The sequence below is a fragment of the Tyto alba genome, unplaced genomic scaffold (genome assembly GCF_018691265.1).
Source record: "Tyto alba isolate M040663 unplaced genomic scaffold, T.alba_DEE_v4.0 Super-Scaffold_16, whole genome shotgun sequence".
Classification (NCBI taxonomy): domain Eukaryota; kingdom Metazoa; phylum Chordata; class Aves; order Strigiformes; family Tytonidae; genus Tyto; species Tyto alba.
Window position 1 is genome coordinate 11,720,887 of NW_024881278.1, and position 18,244 is coordinate 11,739,130.

Genomic DNA, 18,244 nt, shown 5'->3' on the forward strand with positions numbered 1-18,244 from the left:
GGTGGCACAATTTTTTGAGAGATTTAGAAGAAGAAATGGAAGGAGAAGCCTTGGCCAAGCCCAGAGGATCCCTGAGAGCATCCGTGTCCTGATTTGGTGTGGACTTTTGCCACCACATACTAAACCCTTCAGAAGACCTAGGTTTAGGATAGATTGAGATGGAGAGGTAGAGATGCTAGCAATTATGAAAACTGATTGTCACATCATTTACAGGACATTGGCTGACATTTGCCAGCTAATAAGAGCAATAGCAGAGTAAAGAAAGCTGCTGTGCTTTAAAAGCCTTGCCAGGGGAAAAAAAAAAAAAAAAAAAAAAATAAATAAATTAAAAAGCAGCACTGCTAAGCAGCCTCCAGCCACAAAATCAGGCTGGTCGGATGCTCATGTCCCACACTCTGCAGGCAGCCCAGCCAAGCTTCTAGCACCAAGCAGCCACTCCAGAAAGCAGAAATGCTAATTGCTGGGCAATTGCTATGAACATGCTTTTTTTTTTTCCCCTCTTCACATTCCCTAGCTCTTTGCACATTTTCTCTCCGCCTGGTAAGCCCTGCAGGCAGAGAGGAAGGGTGCAGTATCCACAGATGGGGACCAGGCGGTGGACTGTCCCTGATGCTCCCTGGCTCTTCCCAGCTGGGCTTGGTGAAGCCAGAGGACAGGGCAAGATTGTGCACTGCAACCACACGCTCCCAGCACTGGGATTTTCTGACCACCTGCTATTTTTGTACTTGTGATGCTTCGTCACAGTTTCCTAGGCATTCCCTTTAACTCACAGTTGCATAGAATACCCAGTCTCAACCCATCCATGTTAATAATTCAGAAGCTTCCCTTTCCTCTTAAAGTAGAAAGCAGCTGTCCTGGATTTCTACAGCATCCAGTGCTTAGCATATGAATGGGATGGCATTAGCTACCACTGGTGCTCAATAGCTGTTTCTGTCATATTATCCAGCATTATTTATAACCTGATTGCTCTGCTTTCTAGACTCAACCCATGCCTCTGACAGGAATGGACTTCAGGCTTTCTTCCTGGAGCAGTGAGTATTGCTTTCTCCTTTCTCACACCTGCAGCCTCACCAAGTTTTTCTGAACAGCTCAGTTAACCCTTTCTCTTGCTATGACTGAGTGGGAAGAAACTGATATCCTCTTCCTCCAAACTTCTTCCCTTAGACCAAAATTATTCCTTCCACAGCTTTTTCTGGTTTATCTAGTAGAAGACTGTGAGATTTTAGTGTAACATAATGAAAATGTGTACATGGTACTAAAAAAAGGAATGGGACTGACGTTGCTTTCAGTTTAGACAGCAATAGTCTTCACATTGCAACACACACTCTATAACTTCAGTCAATCTTCTCCTGACATCTGAGACATTTTGAGCAAATAGTATAAATTTTTCTGCAGAGGTTTAAGGTCCTGAGACATTAGAGATTGTTGTGAAGTAAAACCTAGTGCATTATACACCTGCTCAGACCAGAGATCCTTTTTGACCTCTGATTTATTTTTCCTTCTTGGAAAGTAAAGTACCATGGATCTGCAGGGAGTTTTTTGTTTACTAGCCAGTTCAATTTGAAAAATTACTATGGATTAGCAAATCCCATGATTTCACACTTCAGGGGAACGTGTTCATTATGCCAGAGAACTTCTGATCCCTCACAAAGCTTTTAGGTACAGCATTTAAAAAAAAAAACAAAACAAAACAAAACAACAAAAAACAACACACACACACACACACAAAAAAAAAAAAAAAAAACACAACAAACAACAGCAACAGCAACAACAAAAAAATCCCTTTTCCATAGTAGTGCCTATGTGTTGGCTGTTGTTGGGACACTGTGGGGTGCCTCTTGTCCTCCACATAGGTCCTCAGGGACGCCAGCACTCCTGGCACACATATACCATCTGGAAACACTCACTCACCTCTCTGCTTCCCTAACATCTTTCATCAGATTTGGGCTATCACATCCCAGAGGAATTTATCATGATGGGCTTTCACAGCAGTTACTTTGTGCTAGTGAAATAATAAAAATACTAATAAATTCTGGTCTTGCTTTGTGGCAATACAATAGGCTTCTATGCTGGAGGCTCACGCTCAGAGAATGACCTGGAAACCAGGTCTGAGCAGCAGGAGCTGACAGAAGTTTCTGAGCAACTGAAAACTTTTGAACTGTCTTGAAATCAGACGTTTTACCTATGGGAATACAGCAGATCTTGTGGCCAGGGAAGCTGGCATACAAATGACAAGCATGTTCCACGGTAACGTCAGGCTCTTGAGACAATCCGTGCATAAACAGCAGAGGTGTACAGTCCCAAAGGGGTGGGTGAGCAGCACCCCGAAGGGCATGTCCAATGTGCATTGAAACATCAGGGTGCGTGGACAGCTTACCCATGCTATGGTCTACAGAAAACATACCACTGTGTGCTAATGAGAGTGTTTCAAGCTGCTGAACATCAAGGGACATTTTGCCTTATCGGTGATGTCTGTTGCCCAGAGAGACACTGATGTTTCCAGCCCATGTCTTGTGCACCTCAGGTTTGCAAGATGGTACAAAGGGGCACCCTCCACTGTGATGCAACCCCCTTCATCACTGGGAAATGTCCAAAATGCCCCACAGAGGGCACAAACTGCGAGGGACAGCAGCTCCCTCCTCCTGCAGCTTCTGGCTCAGGAGAGAGATGTGGAGCCAGGGGCGAGACGAATGAGCCACATGAGACAGGGCCATCACAGGGAGCCAGGGCCACAATGCCTCAGTTCACAGTACACTTCTGGGGGGAGGTTTTACCTGGATCGGCCACCAGTCCCAGATGGCAAACAGTGGGCAAAGCAGCCTCCAGCACAGCGCTATCTCTTGTCTGCTTCCCCCAACCAAGGTCAGTCTGTGCCAGGGAGTCTCCTCCTCAACGCTGCGGCGCCTGAAAAATGAGTTACTCCGAGACTGACACCGCAACATGCTCCCACACACAGCTGCAGAGTGAGTTATTTAACTGCATTGATATAGATATTATTGAAGTACAGACTGCAACGCCTGTTTTCTTTCTGAAGTGAAAAAAAGGAGCATTACATCATGTCTATACTGAGAGATACTTCCTTAAGGACAACAGCAGAAAGCTTATCTGCAAAGTTGCTGACAGGTAGGGACAGTAGAGACTGGCTCCTTCCATCCTGGTGCCTGTGACCCTCATTCATGTTGGTCCTTTGCTCCCCACCCATCGGACATAATTCATTAGAGGATGGGGTGTGTGAGGGAAGTCTTGTGGTGCCTCCATCTCCACTGTTGCCAGTGCAGCAATCACACCTTGTACCACAGAAATTTTCAGAATTGTCAGGAGTTCAGCGTGATGGAGACATCATGTCCCAACTGCGTAAAAGCACTGAGGTGCCCAGCATCTCCTGGGGATATGAGCACAGAAAAGGACTATGAGGCTTCTCACAGTACACATTCAAGTTTTTCATGGGAGGGTGAGAGGAGGCCTCAGGGGATGCTCACACGCCTGGCCCTGACCCATGGCCAGCCCTGCTCACCCATTGGATTGACCTCAGCATAAACAGGTGATACTAAGTTTTTCTCATCTACAAGCACAGTGATCAAATTTTTCTGTTTTCTCTCTACCAAACATCATCTGAAAGGTGCATAGGAAAAAAAAAAAAAGCTGCAGCTGGGCTGAGTCAGATCACTGACCATGACTGGGGTTGTTTCTCCTGTGCTATGTAAAAGATCTCCGGATTTCATTTCTACTATCCATGCTGTTGAAGCTGACAGGAGTTAGCATGCATTTAATACCAGGTGAAAAGTTGGAGACAGCACTGCATACATGAGTGAACCCTTATAGGAGTCTGACAGAAGAGATTTGTCCACAGCAAAAAGGTAGACATTTGTCTTGATATATCTTCTGTCACCTACTGCTGCAAATATGTCATTTTGTTGCTCTTTCTCCTCCCTCTCAAATAAGCATTTCATCTAGGAGGAAATTCAGAAAAACAGATTAGTTTATTTCCAGCCCTATAATAGATGCACATTCACTTCTTTCTGTGTGCATTGGTAAAGATATACAGTATGTTTTCAAGGGTTTTTTTTAATGCATTTCCATATTTTTCTATTTGTGAGGCAAAAGACTAATTATATCAATAAAAACCCAATGATATGTGTTGGAGTGTCAAGTCTGATATACTGGGGCAATGACTCCTGTATAGGGGCTGGCTCTTTGAGGCTCTCAGTGTCTCTTACAAAATGCTCTACAGCTTAATTTCCTCCTCAGGAGGAAGAAGATCTCAGAGTTGCCTTGGGAGGACCAAGGAAATAACTATTTTCCATATGCCCTTGGACAAAAGTTGGTGCCCAGGTTATGAGTTTTGCACACAGACAGTTTAAAAGGCCTACAGTGGTAGTGCTCACTGAAGATTTATCCTTGACTGATTTAATGATATCAGATACCACATGGTGATTACACTGAGAAATTTGTATTAAATCTTCTTTAATAAGAAAACAAGTTTATATTTTGAAAAAGTAATAATCAAAAGACTAGCATTTCTGAATTGCTAACTGTACCACTCTTAACTAGTAAAATGCCAAGAATTTGTGTGTCATATACTGGCCTAGCATGTTCACACTTTATTTATGAATGATAATGATATTAAGAGATGCTTTCTTTGAAAAATTTGAGAAAAGTCTGAAAATTAAACCAGCAGCAGCAAAACCCCCACAAAATGAAACTTTAAACACCATCATGTTCCCAGAGTTATTCTTGGAAAGGTTGTCATATTTGTGTGAAATCTCAGGGAGGGAATGTATGCAAGCATTCTGCTCAGCATGAACCCCAAACACCCACCACACTGCTAGATTAAATGTAATAATATGTTCCAAAAGGGAGATACACTGCAAAGCAAATTACACAACCCTTCAGTGCGTTTTGACACCCAGAAGGGAAAGGTGCCATGGGAATGGGGTTTTTTTCCGCCAAACACACCAGATCCACAACAGTGAACCATAAGACTCCAAGAAAAATGTTCAGCCAGGCTGCCAGCAGCAGAAAAATATGACCACAGAAGGGAGAAGTCAGTCTCTGAGGAAGAAGAGGCTCTCCATGGACTGGTTGCTCCCATCAGAGCTGTAGCTATTGTCGCCAGGACTGTGAGAACAGGCCCTGCCCTGTGAAATATTTACTTCTTCTTAAAAGCAGTGTTATTGAACATACTTGTTTGTTGAGGAATTAAATTAATTTTTTGTGTAATAGAATAATCTGGATGCAAAATGGAACTACTGCAGTTTGCTGACTTTTCTTTGGTAGACTGGAGACTCATTCCAGTGGGAGTACTTGAATTTTGTTAAATAATGAGAAAAGGAGTATCTGTAACATAAAGTGTGCTTTGTTCGTGTGATCTTAGCATATATGGTTTTATTCCTTAGTATTTCCTTCCTGTCATTGATCTTGTAAGAGTAATGAAGTCTTGAAAGTAAAGGACCTCACATCCTCTGTCACTGAAGCTTTCATGATGTATGTGGTTTATCATACAAACACACAGAGTATTGCACTAGCAACATGATCAGAGCAGGGGGTTAATCTTAACATACAAAGCAAAAAAACTGTGCAAGTCAGTGCCTAAATCACAGCGTAAATTGGGCCAAACCAATCCAGTTCTCCATCAGGTATACACATAGTGCTTTCCAGGTTGTTAGAAGGCTATATTCTTCCCAGGGATAGCTCAAGGCTCCTCAGTTGTTTTGTTGCCTCAAGGATGAGGACAAAAATAACTAATGCAGGCACAAAGCATTATCGCAGTGAGAGCCGTCCAGCTCCACCCAGCACTGTTATCGCCTGGGTAAACCAACCTCAACCGATTTTGGAAAAATTCTTTATCATCTGCTTGATTGGAGGGTCACAGGAAGAATTAGTCTTTTTTTTAAAAATATTGCAACACATTACATATTACATTTCTTTTAGAATCTGAAGTGACTGGACTGCCTTTACTGGAACAGACGCTCTATGGCATCTAATCTTGTATTAACTAATTGTCAGTGTGTCCATTCCTATAGGCAGGTTGTGGAACTGTGTTTTACAGATCTGGGAAGCCTTTTACATTCAGTTCACTGGGAGTCTAAAAATCACAAGGAAATAAAGAATCTGGTACATAACAAATATTTAACAGGGACTGGCATCGAGACTATTTCTACCAGCTCCCACATGTGAGCTCAGGCAAATGAATGCCCAGAATACTTGCCATGTGGCTTTTATTAATGATCTTGAAACAAATCAATGAGATTCTGACACCAGAAATTTGTGCTGCTCTGGAGGCAGCTAAATTATTCCATTTGCAATTTCTGCTGAAGATTTGCAGTCTCTAATAGACCTCAGAGAAAATCCTGCTGGAGCTGGTCAGGAACCAGAAGCCAGTTGAGTTTCACATGACTTCTGAGTTTGATGGAAAGTCTTTCTCACTGCCGGGCAGAAGGGAGTTGCTGAATTTAATTATTTCAAGCTACAATCATACAAAGAAAAAAAAAAAAAAATCAGCTATATTTGTCTTTGCTTCACAAGACAGGGAGAGAGAGAGGAAAAAAAAAAAAAAAGAAAGAAAGAAAACTACTTAATTTGGAACTATCGTGTAACTGTGCTAAAAGGGTTCATTAATGTTGTTAACTGAGTCTAAGTCAGTGTAAAGCCGAACGTTTTAAATGCGTGAATATATTCACCGCATCTGCATATGAGACCCAGTTGTTTATGGTGACCACCCTGTGAGGACAGATACTCACCCGAGCCAGGGCAGCATTAAGCTGCAAATCCTTCTCTCCCAGAGTGCACGTCTCAGTCTCCAGCAGAGATGCTCCACAGAGATGCTCTGCCAGCTCAGAGGCAAAGGCAGACACATTAATGATGTATTAGTGCACCAAAGACTGTTGTTCTAGGATTCAAAGCTGCACTCCAGTGATGTAGTGTAACCACAGGAGGTTTGTGCTGAATATTGAGGTTATGTGAGGATTTTTCTTTTAAAAGTAATCTCACTCTCAGTTTATTTTGCTTGTTTTCAGTGTTTTGTTGGATAGCTTGGGAAGTAATGGATTTATTTTTTTCTTCTCAATTTTGTGATTGATCTGAAAACTTATAAGAAATTTGTTTCAGGTCAAATCAGAGCATTTACACATTTACCTGAAAAATTACTTTAGAAAATATATATTCTGGGTGAAGTAAAAAAATTTAATATTTGACCCAAAAATCAAGTGCTTTGGATATAGTTTTCTGTTATATAGCCTGGTCTTATCTTTTAAAACAAAATTTGTATTAATTTTAAATGGGAAAATTACATCTTGTGGAAATAAATTTTAAAAATAAACCTTTTCACTTCAAAAATAGTTAATAAATTCAAATCAAACATTTAATTGGTTTTAGTTCTTCAAAACCATGGTTTTTTCAGTAAATTAATTGTCAGCTTTTTTTTTTTTTCCTTCTTCTTCCTTTGCTCAGTTGGTTATTGATTAACAGCAATAGTTAATTTCTGGTGCCAGAAAAAGGAAGAGGTTATAAAAATTGCTGTGATCTCTTTTGTAAACACAAAGCACAAGTCACCGATAATTCTAACAATCTCAAGTAAAACTACAAGTTAGCCCTGTCTTACACAGGGCAAACATGAGGCACAGATCCTTGAAATCACTTGCTGTGGTCATGCAGGGCCTCTAAGACTTATCATGTAGCACAGCCCAGGAGGAGTGGAGCTGTAGGGAGGAATGTCTGAAGACCAGAGGTCCATGATATTTGTGTGCAGTTCACAACACCCATATGGATAGTCCTTGGTATTTATTTATTTCTAGTCTGATCCCATAGAGCTGAACCCCCATTCACAGACAAGGTGTGTTAGGTGCATATCTCTAGTTTGCTCTGGAAAGACCATGTGGTCCCAGACTACCCCACAGTGGAAACCAAAAGTAGAGTGAGGAGGGACGGTCAGGAAATTCATTTCAAAACACACTCTGGTTCTGCTCAAAAATGCTAGTGCAGATACTACATTGCTTGTACCAAGGTTTCTGAAATGCTAATCTTGGCCCCATTTATATCATCTTCTCACTTCCAACTTGAAAGAGGTCTATTGTGAGATGGTTTGAGTGTTTCAGCAGTACTAGCCAAAAAATGTAAGTTCCAGAAGTAGTCGCAGTCACAGTCAGTCAACAGTTACTACTCATTGCCAGAAGATGTGGGCTGTCCTAATTCCATTTTTCAAATGTACAGTTTTCTTGGTGACATCACCATTGTCATCACTATTTATAAACAAATTTGAAACTGCATAGCAAGGAAAGAATTGCTTAAGTTAAGAATTACACTGGTACAAAACCAAATAGATACAAGTGAATCAATAACAAATTCAGACTGGAAATTGGAAAACTACTTCTGATTAACCAAAAAATGAAACTGTGAAGCAGTCTACATGCGAGATAGTGTGAGCTGGGACCTCCCATTGTTTTAAAACAAGGATGATTTATAGGAGGGGTTGTATAAAGAAGGGATTAAAACAGGATTTCTGTATCAGCCCTGAGACCTCCAATTTCTCAGTATCTGCAGAGCAGTGAGTTGATCAGAACTTACTTGTTAATAGTGCTTGTTCACACTTTATTTATTCTGCACTCTATGCATGCCTCAGTTATCTGAGAGTATTAGGACAGGGGACGTGGTGGGTTCTTTTGCTTTTTCTTCCTTTTTATACATATATAACATGGCTTCTGAAGGGCTGGGATTTTTCCACCTTCTTCTAAAGCACAAGAGCTTGTCCACAGAGGACAGTATAGTTTGTGCTCAGTGATATTAAACCCCACCAGGTGCCCAGCTGTTTCCCTCATTTCTTCAGGGTTAAACTCATCATCTGGTTTGGACTCAAAACCATTTTTCTCCAAATCAATTTGCGATGATCACTGTTTCCTGGCTGACTGCTTTTAGTTTCTTTGCTTTCCAGCTTTTTCTATTGCTTGGAACGGACTATTTCATGACAGTCCTGGCATTTTCTTCAACTAAAACCTTACTTTTGCAAGTCCTGGGACACTGTAAACGTCCCCAGCTGTCCTGTGGCACACTATATTTGGAGGTTTTGGTCTTTTACCACATTTCTTCAGTTTGCTTTGTAGCTGGTGAGGAAATGAATGGCACATCCAAGAGGTGTTCAGTGGTTCTTTATTATAAAGTGCCTAAAACGTTGTTGTCTGTGATGGGGAAGGACCAGTTGTGAAGACACAGCTGGTTCCTTGCAGTCCCACCTCCCCATCTGGCAGCACTGACTCACTACACACTATTTCAGGCTAAGCAAGCAATAAATGTAAGAGCCGAAGGAGATGCTGGGACAACCACTCATAGTTTTGACCTTGACTTTATGTGTGTGGTGAGTGGAGATGAAACCCAAGATCCAAACAGTACTGAATTCTGGCCAAAAGGAGCATCTGAGAGCTGAGTTGTGATAAAGTGCAGGGTCTTTTAATTTCTAGTTACACCTACAGTTTATTCTTTGTGCACCACTGCATAACATGTTTCTCCGGAAAGATGCTTGCACAATTTGAAGGCAAAGCCAATGAGGAGTACTGACTATGACGAATACTACAGGGTTATGCTACCTGAGCAAAAGGGACCTTCTCTTTACATTTCTCATGGATTTTGCCAGTGTTGGATAATGTCAAAGCATCACCAAGCACTTTGTGCACATGCATTATTCAAGACATGCACTTCTTTGTGGTAACTTTTACATGGATGAAGGAGGGACTGGTAAGATGTACTATGTAAACAATATGCAGAGAAATTATCAGTATGTACACAGCGATATGAGGCAATAAAGGTGCTACCAAAATTGATAGATATGCCTTAATAATGCATTTCCACTTTCCCGAGGGAGGAAGAACAGAATGGAACCGAGACTTTCCTGTGTTGGAGATGATACTTTGTAAGTTCATATTTCTTTTCAATCACTTTCTAGGAAAGGATTTTGCACCAAGAGTGTAATCTTCTCTTGAAGAACTCTCCTAGTGTGCTTCCCTTTATGAGCTGACATTAACTGTTATTAAAATACATATTTATTTACAAGGAATTGAAAACACTCTTGTTTCATTTGGCTTCTACAAGTATATGGTAATAGTAAATGTATCGGGTCACTGCGCTCTTTGCATGATATTATCTCCTTTTAGATTCTGCTTGCAAATACAGGAATAGATTATAGTAAAATATATTTTAATACACAGCAAAATGCAAAGTACTTCAAAATAAAATCATTCTTTTCCAACTGCTTTTTTTTTATGAGTTTTGCCTAAGGGTTTGATTTCATAAAAGCTAGCTGGGTGTTCTGCAGTTTTTGCCATCCAGAGACTTTTACTGCGGGAATGGAGATTGTAAAGGTGGTTTGAGATTTCCAAGCTGAGCACTTGTGTTCATAAGAAAGTATCACTTTCCCATAATGGCAAAGTTAAATCTGCACAAGTTCATTAAGATTCTGGAGGAGGAAAAAAAAACAATTAATTGACAGTCAGCGTATACAGCAGTACAATTGAACTGCTTTGTCAGAAGAGCCCAACCCTTCCCTCCACGGACAACCTCAACTGTCCTTAAACCCAAGCCTTCCAGCAGATTCCCACTACTTTGCCAACTGAGCTTACTCACCTCTTCAGGCTGAAGCCCCTGCTCATTTAAGCCAGTGAGACATTCTTCATGTCTAAGCTTTTAAGGCCAGGAAGGCAGTTCTGACAGTGGTGTCTGCACAGCACAGTCTCACCCAGCATCACCTACAGCAAACTTACAACTTCGTTGCACTTGTGGTGAGTCCCCTGGAAAGGTAACTGGGCATGGTTAGAAGTCTAAGCAGCATAGTGACCATGACATAAGATGCCTGATTCTGTGATCATTTCTCTGTTAGGAAAAAAAAAAAAAAAAAAATTAAGGAAACAAAAGCATGCATTTATATACTTCTGTCCATCCTGAATATATCTCCCATCTCTGTTCTTACTCTTTTTTCCTTCTGCATTATGGAGCTGGCTTATACCAGCCTCTTCTTCTCTTCTATAGATATATACTGTAAACAGATCCCCTCTTTACTTTGGATAAACTAGACATATCCTAGTAAAACAAACAAACAAACAAACAACTTTAATCCCTCTTTTAAAAAAAAGTTTAATGGCAGTTGAAGCTGTCTGCGCAGTGAGTAGTTGGGCCCTTCTGATTAGAAGCTCACTCGCACTGCAGGTTTACTATCTTCAGGGCATGTTTTCAGACTTGCACATAATCCAATTGCTCTTTTCTGAACCCTCTCCTATTTTTCAGTACTTCTCAGCCAGGATATCAGGACGAAGTGCACTGCAATGCTAACCACATCGCTGCTGCTCCATGGAGAGCTACTGCCGCAGCCCCATCCCTCTCGACAGCCTCTCCCCTGCACCCCTGAGCACTACTCATCAGTCCGGCTGGCACGCACGTTCAGCACACATTCCACGACAAGCCCCAAGCAGACCTTGGCTTTATTGCGTTGGAAGATACAATGCTGTTAACAAGACACCCATCATGCTTCGTCCCTAGATACATCACCTTTCATGTCTGCTGGTCTTCTCTCCACCGTCATTGACCACTCCACCAGTTTCTCCACTACTGCAAGCTCTACAGATGATGATTATTCCAAATCATTCATCAAATTGCTAAATAATAAATAATAATTGCTGAATAGTACTAGATTGGTAGTTGCTAAAGTGTTAAACCAGTACTGGAATGAGTTCTTGTGGAGAGCTGATAGACATACCCTCCTTTGGATACCAGTTTTCCATTTACATTTATATTTTGCAATTTAGCAGATTAATTGGCATATGATCCACCCGGTGAGGGTCTACTATGATATTTGCAGACTTCCAACATTTTCATCAAGATGGCAGATTTCAATTGTCTTGCAGAAATCAAAATATACTGCATTGACATCATTAAACTGAGCAAACTGATGTTTCATAAACCTACAGGAATACTTCTGCTATTATTTTTAATTCATTGCTTATGGATCCTCTTCTATCTTTACACAATGTCTCCTCCAGAGAATTGCTAGATTAATTGGTCTATAATTTGCTGGGTTATTCAATTTACCCTTTTAAATTGTGGCATAATATTAGCTCCTGCATCCCTCAGCCCTCATGCTCCAAGACTTGCTAGAAATGAGTGCAAGCAGTTCATAAATCTCCTCAGGCAATCCTTTCAATGCTTCTGGATACAAGCACTATAGTCCTGAGATTTTAAAATGTTTAACTTCAACAGTTGCTGTTTAACATCCCCACTAATTAAGAACAGAAGAGAAAGTGTTTGCTACCACGCTGAGACACGAAAACATCATCTGCTTCTTTCTGACCACAGAACAAATAATTACTGAAAAATTCTGAGGCAAAGCTTTCAGGGAGAGGTAATATCTTTATTAGACTAACAGGTAGTTTTGATCATACTGATAGCAAGTCTAATAAAAGGTTTTATCACTTCCTGCAAAATTTGCTTGACCTAAATCTTTAAACTATCATGACTCCAAAAGCACCATTATGAGAAGAATTCTAGTTATTCAGTATTGAGACTGATAATTTTATCATCCTTGTCTATGACTCTCCACATACCAATGCTAAGGTTTCATCTGTCCTCATACATTTAAGGAATCCCTTTAAAACAAAGAGGTTTAGGTTGTTCAACACTGCTTTTAGCCTCTTTTATTTTCTTTATTTTTATTTTATCATCTCAATTGTCTGAATTTTCTGTTGTTTAAGAGCCTCACATTCCAATTTTCTATATGGGAATGTGCATGAATGTGTATACATGCATTTGTTTTCATATATAATCGCTGCTCTTGCTTCTAATCTGCAGCAGGTTGTATCTTGTTTTTCCCCAACTGCTGAATTGCAGGGGCTTGAAATTTAATAAACCTTTCTTAAGGAGTTTTCTATTATTGTTTGTACTCTGGTGTTTCAATTTTTCTCATTATGATTTTGTCTTTTGAGAATTATCCCTTTTTAGAACAGTGAGGAAGCAAGAGACAAAGACTGCTGGATATATCTGTCTTCTCGCTGGGATCAGCAAATGCTGGATTTGATCACTCACATTTCAACAATGCTTTTTACTTATTTCTGAAGTAACCAAGTTGCCTTATGCAACAAAAATAATATCTAATACAAGGTTTTCTTAATAATATGTAAAACAGCTTTTTATTTTGTTCTTAGAAAACTACCTACCATTTTTAGAAACTCTAAGGTTATGGTGTGAGTGGAAGAATGCACATGTGATCCAAAATTTACTTTCCTCTGCTTATGCCCTCTGCTAACCTCATGTTATAAGGGGATGTTCTTGGCGACCTACAAAGGTCATTCACCTTCACTCTTTCTCCTCCATTCAACCACCACCTTCCAGCCTTTCTTTATGTAGCCCTGTGACCATCAGCTTATAAGAGCTCTTAGCCTTTTAGAAACAAATCACTCTGGGGTACAAATGGTATCTTTGATGCCGAGAGCTACTCCCAACCTACCACATGCATCCAAAATACACATACATCCCTGCTGCCCAGTTTACTGTTCCTGCAGAGGCTATGGCCAGCATCTGGGCACTCCAGTTATCTTGGTCTTGCAGCCATCTGTCACTACTCCTGATGATATCCAATTTCTTTTCAGGAATGGGAAAGTGTAATTCCTCTTGTTTATTGCCTGAGCTTCTTGTGTTGGTAGAAAGGCTGTTAAAGAATTGTTTTTCTTTAAATGCCTCCATGCTTTCATTCTTTACATTGCAGTAACCTTGAGTTTAAGTAGTATGACTAGAGCAAATGTGCGGTGTTAGTGTCTCTTGATTCACTCTCACATCTGTGCTCGTTTAAAATCTTTGGGGTCATTTCAGTCAGGTAACTCCCCAGAAGATGGGCGTCTGTCTTAGACCCAAAGCAACTCACACACCTTCCAGCCCTCCCACTGCATGCATTCCCCTGTCATCCTCTCTGGTCTGCTGTCACCCACACATCTACAGAGCCAACACAGGAAGGTATAAAATGCCCCCTCTCTCACTTAAGAGACACTTAAAAGTAATGGTGTGGAGAATCATGACCAAAACCCTTCTTAAATGTGCTTCTTCCTGTATCTTCATGTCTCCTGTCTACATCTTATGATGATTAAGCCCAGAGGTCCCCTCCTCCTCTGAAGTGTACATTCACTGCAGAAAGCTGTTCTGTATGTGCATATAACATGGTGACATATACCTATTATACCAAAATTATTAACCATGCTGGTGTTTCTGACTACTATTTGTGCAACTCACTGCTGTAGCACATAAGAAGTGCCCCCAGCCCCATTTATTACATCATTTCCCTAGGATGTTAGGCATTATGACCACCAGGATATGACCTGCTGCTTCTCTAATATCTGCAGGTTATGGGTGAATCACCTTATCATGATGCAAACTTGCAGCATCAACAGAGTCCTGAAAGACTAGATATTTATTTTCTAATATACAGACCCACACAGAGAGCTCTACTCTCCCCCAAGCACTGTTCCTCTGGGTCTCGCTGCTGTTATAAACAAACTGCATGCTGGTTATTTTGCTTTCACAAACTGGTGTTCCTCAGACGGTTCTGCACAGCCTTGGGGTGAGCTGTAGACACCAGCTCTGTGTGTGCAGCACTCAGAGATGTATTGTTATCAACTTTTTAAATTTTTTTCTGCAAGAGGGAGGAAATTTGGCAAGTGCATCTAGTCCTGATAACAAAGCCATTGTGGGAAATCAAGTAAGAGTGGTGCCAGTTGCTGTGTTTTGTCTCCCTTTGTTCCCTTGGCACTTATGGACTATTTAAATGCTTTCTTGTGTCCATAGACCAAGTGTGGGACACATCATACTTGCAAACACCAGCCTCCTTGTCTTCACATGGTAAAACATGAGCAAGTCACTGCTGATTTTAAGCTGGGCTGGAGAGCCTAGCTCTCTGACTGAGGGGAACGGCATCTTGCATGTTTTAGCAGAGCCACCTAGAAAAAGTATTTGAATTTTAAGGCAGCAGCAGGATAAATCTTCCCTTGGCTCTCTACAGCAAACGAACATTATCTTCAACAGGACAGATTTGCAGATAATCAGTTCAGTGTGAGTTCTTAGTACAGCACTGTAGCCCTGGACAAATGTAGTCATTAGGTGCATAATTAAAGAGTATTGATAGACATAGGGAGCTTAGATTTCCTCTGCATATGAGACTTACCCATCTGTGATGGAAATACTGCATCTGTCACTCAAAAAGCCTCCGAAAACTTAGAAAAGATTCCAATAAATTTCCTGAGAATGACTAGGGTATTTGAAAGCACATTGAAGGGCAACCAATTCCAGGGGCTCAAGCTATTTATCCCATCAGTTCTGAGGGGCTATTTAGATAGGTCCTAAAAGTTCCTACCTGGGGAAGAAGAATTTGAGCAGATCTCAGTCTGTTACCTAGCAATCAAATGCATCAAAGATCAAATGGCTAGAACCTGAAGCTAGAAAAAATGAGACTTGATGCCCAGTGAAGTTTTTAAACAATGTTTGTACTTAATCACTGGACCAATTTACGGAAGGTAAATTGGATTCTCCATCATGGGAAAGTGTTGTATTAAAAGGGGAGGGTTTGGTTTGGTTTCACTAATAATTCAAATAAGAACTAACTCAGGGCAGTCTTGTGGCCTTGATGGTTGCTTTTAGCTTTTCAGTCTGATATTTTTCTATGCCTGACCTGCAGAAGAGGCAGAGTGTTATCCTGACTTCTGTCACTCAGCCGTCCTGCCATGGCCAGCATGGATCCTTCCACAGGAAACCCCAGAAGGCACAGAAAGGGACTGCAGTGTCCTGGGTTGAGTGAGTGGTGGAGTTTTATGGTGGCAGGGGAGGGGGCTATAGGGGCAGCCCCTGTGAGAAGCTTCACTGACTTTCTCCCTCCCACAGCTACAGCCCTTCCCGAGCTGCTCTGGCGTGGGACACCCCCACATGCTGCAACCCTCCCAGCACTGAATTACAGCAGCGGGGCTGCCTTTTCCCATGAGACCCCGGCCTTCTTCGGGCACAGCACCTTGATCATCAAAGCAGAAGCCACAGGCCATAAATCAGTGTCTGCTCCACCGTAGATCTTCACGGGTGGCGGGGGGGCCGCCCTGCCATCTCACCACAGGATACAGGGGGGTCTCTTCTCCGGCACACCTCCCCCCTCCTTTCTTCCTCCGTTCCTCCACTGACCTTGGTGTTCACGCAGCTGCAGCAACTCCTCCTCACAAGTCCCACTGCTCCTCACCACGTCCCTTCTTAAATACGTTATCACAGAGGCGCAGCTGATGGGCTCAGTTTCCAAACAGAAGTGGAGCTGACTTGGAGCTGGGTGAGCTTCGAGAAGCTTCTCACAGGGAGCCACCCCAATAGCCCCCTCCCCTGCCACCAAAAAACTCCACCACTCACTCAACCCAGGACATGCAGCCACAGCATCCCCTTCTCCTGCCATCACAGACAGGGGAGCCACTCAAGATCGTCACCTACAAGGCTATTCAGGCCCTCGTTCCCTTTTAGTTCTTTTCCATCAATACACAGCGCTCTTCCACTTGTGAACTTACATCCCTATGGGGTTCAGCTCCTTCTACACCTACCTCATGCTGGTATACTTTTTCTTGAAGTGGGTAATACAGATCTTTTGTCACTCAACATCCCCATCTACAGAAACAGTCTCAAGCTTATGGCTTCAGCAAGAAAACAAGGCAACATGACAAGGCAAACAGCAAAGTGCCTTTTAATTCCTCCATGACTATTGCTGGTATAACCCTTGGTGGCAGGAACGCTCAGCCATATCCCCCCTCTCCTGTTCACCTTCGTAGGGCAGAAGCCCCTTTGTAGGGGTCTGTTTGCCCACAGACATACTTGGGAAGGTCAAGGCAAACCTGCTGCAGGCAGGAGGTGATGCAAATAATTCAGAGCACATTCATCTTTAAGAAGATGTTTAGATGGCTTCAGGGTCCTAACACATAGGTTCTGCAAGATTTAGGTGGTGTGATGGAGGACACTGTCTTTTCCACCTGCCTGTCCTCCCCACTTATTCCTATCATCAAAGCAAGAGTGCAAGAGACAGGGAAGGTCTAATTCCTGGTGCCGCAGTTCATCGACTCGAGAGTTAATCCAAACTGAAATTGATTGTGCAAGCAATTAATAAGACAGAGTGACAACTGCAGCACTGCGGAGAGCTGAAGGCGGGCCAAGTTATGACCCTGCTAGAAGTCTCCAGCTAGAGGAGGGAACAGATTGCTAATCGGTTAAATCTTCCCAACATGAATCACCTGAGTTTGTGCAGCAGAGTCTTTAATTCACTGTAATTTAATTCTCCAAGGCATAAACTACAGAGATCTACAGCCACTTAAAACTCCTGAGTGAGAGCATCCAGGCCTGCTATGAATTTTCCTCAGTGTCTTCACACCTTCAGTTCAATTTCTACCTCTCATGCAGACATGGACCAAGAGCTATATAACTGCTTTTCAGGCTCAGCCCCATGCAAACTCCCAAGAAGAGGTCTGACCACACAGTGTCTCAACACTTTGGTCAAAAATGTTTTTTGTTTTTTGTTTTTTTTTGTTTGTTTGTTTTTTTGGTTTTTTTTTTTTTTTTTTTTTTTTTTTTAAAGCTGTGTATGTGACTCTTGCCCTGTTTTGCTGATTACAACTTTTATCAGTCCTGCTGTGAGAGGGACATTTTCCACTAAACACCATTTTTGTGATTAGGTGTGAAGTGCTTACTGGTCTCATTTGAACTTGATATCATTTTCTCCAAAGATTTTTTTTTTTTTTTACTTGGTGTCAGTACATAGCAGAGTTCCAGCTGACATAAAAACTCCAGCTCCTTGCATCTGAGAAGTGTCTAAATTTTGAATGCATAAGGTCTTAAAAATTGAGTGTCCTTAATGAGATATGGGTCATAAGCACTTCTGCTATTTCTCCATATCACTAAAAACTACTGTGAAGATTAAGGCAGCGAGGTTCAGAAATGTATTTTAATCATTATGGGTAGTTTATATAAGAATTATTATTTTAGATTCATGCTGCTGAATACATACCTAAAACTTAGCGGTGTTTTAAGAATAACGTGTCTTTTGATTTGTCTTTTATTCAAAGCCAATTAATATTTATATTTTTATAGAAAGCTAAAAGTAGGCTTTAAGATCAATGAAATAACTCCTATCTTGTCCCAGAATGATGCTTCTTTTAAACTGTAAGGATGGCACTTCCCTATACACTCATTTATAGAGAGATGGTAAGGAAATGTT

At 41.5% G+C, this 18,244-nt stretch overlaps 1 protein-coding gene across 5 annotated transcripts in view; it reads left to right on the forward strand.

The window, feature by feature from the left end:
• Positions 1–12,904, forward strand: part of FSHR (follicle stimulating hormone receptor) — a 106,909-nt gene extending 94,005 nt beyond the window's left edge. For 4 of the 5 annotated variants that reach the window (XM_032989453.2, XM_032989455.2, XM_032989457.2 and 1 more), the window contains 3 exons: positions 980–1,031; positions 9,847–9,898; positions 11,266–12,904. The gene's annotated coding sequence lies outside the window, so the exon portion shown is untranslated. The remainder of the gene's footprint in view (positions 1–979; positions 1,032–9,846; positions 9,899–11,265) is intronic. The other variant, XM_032989454.2, reaches the window with a different exon arrangement.
• The last annotated feature ends 5,340 nt before the right edge of the window (positions 12,905–18,244 follow it).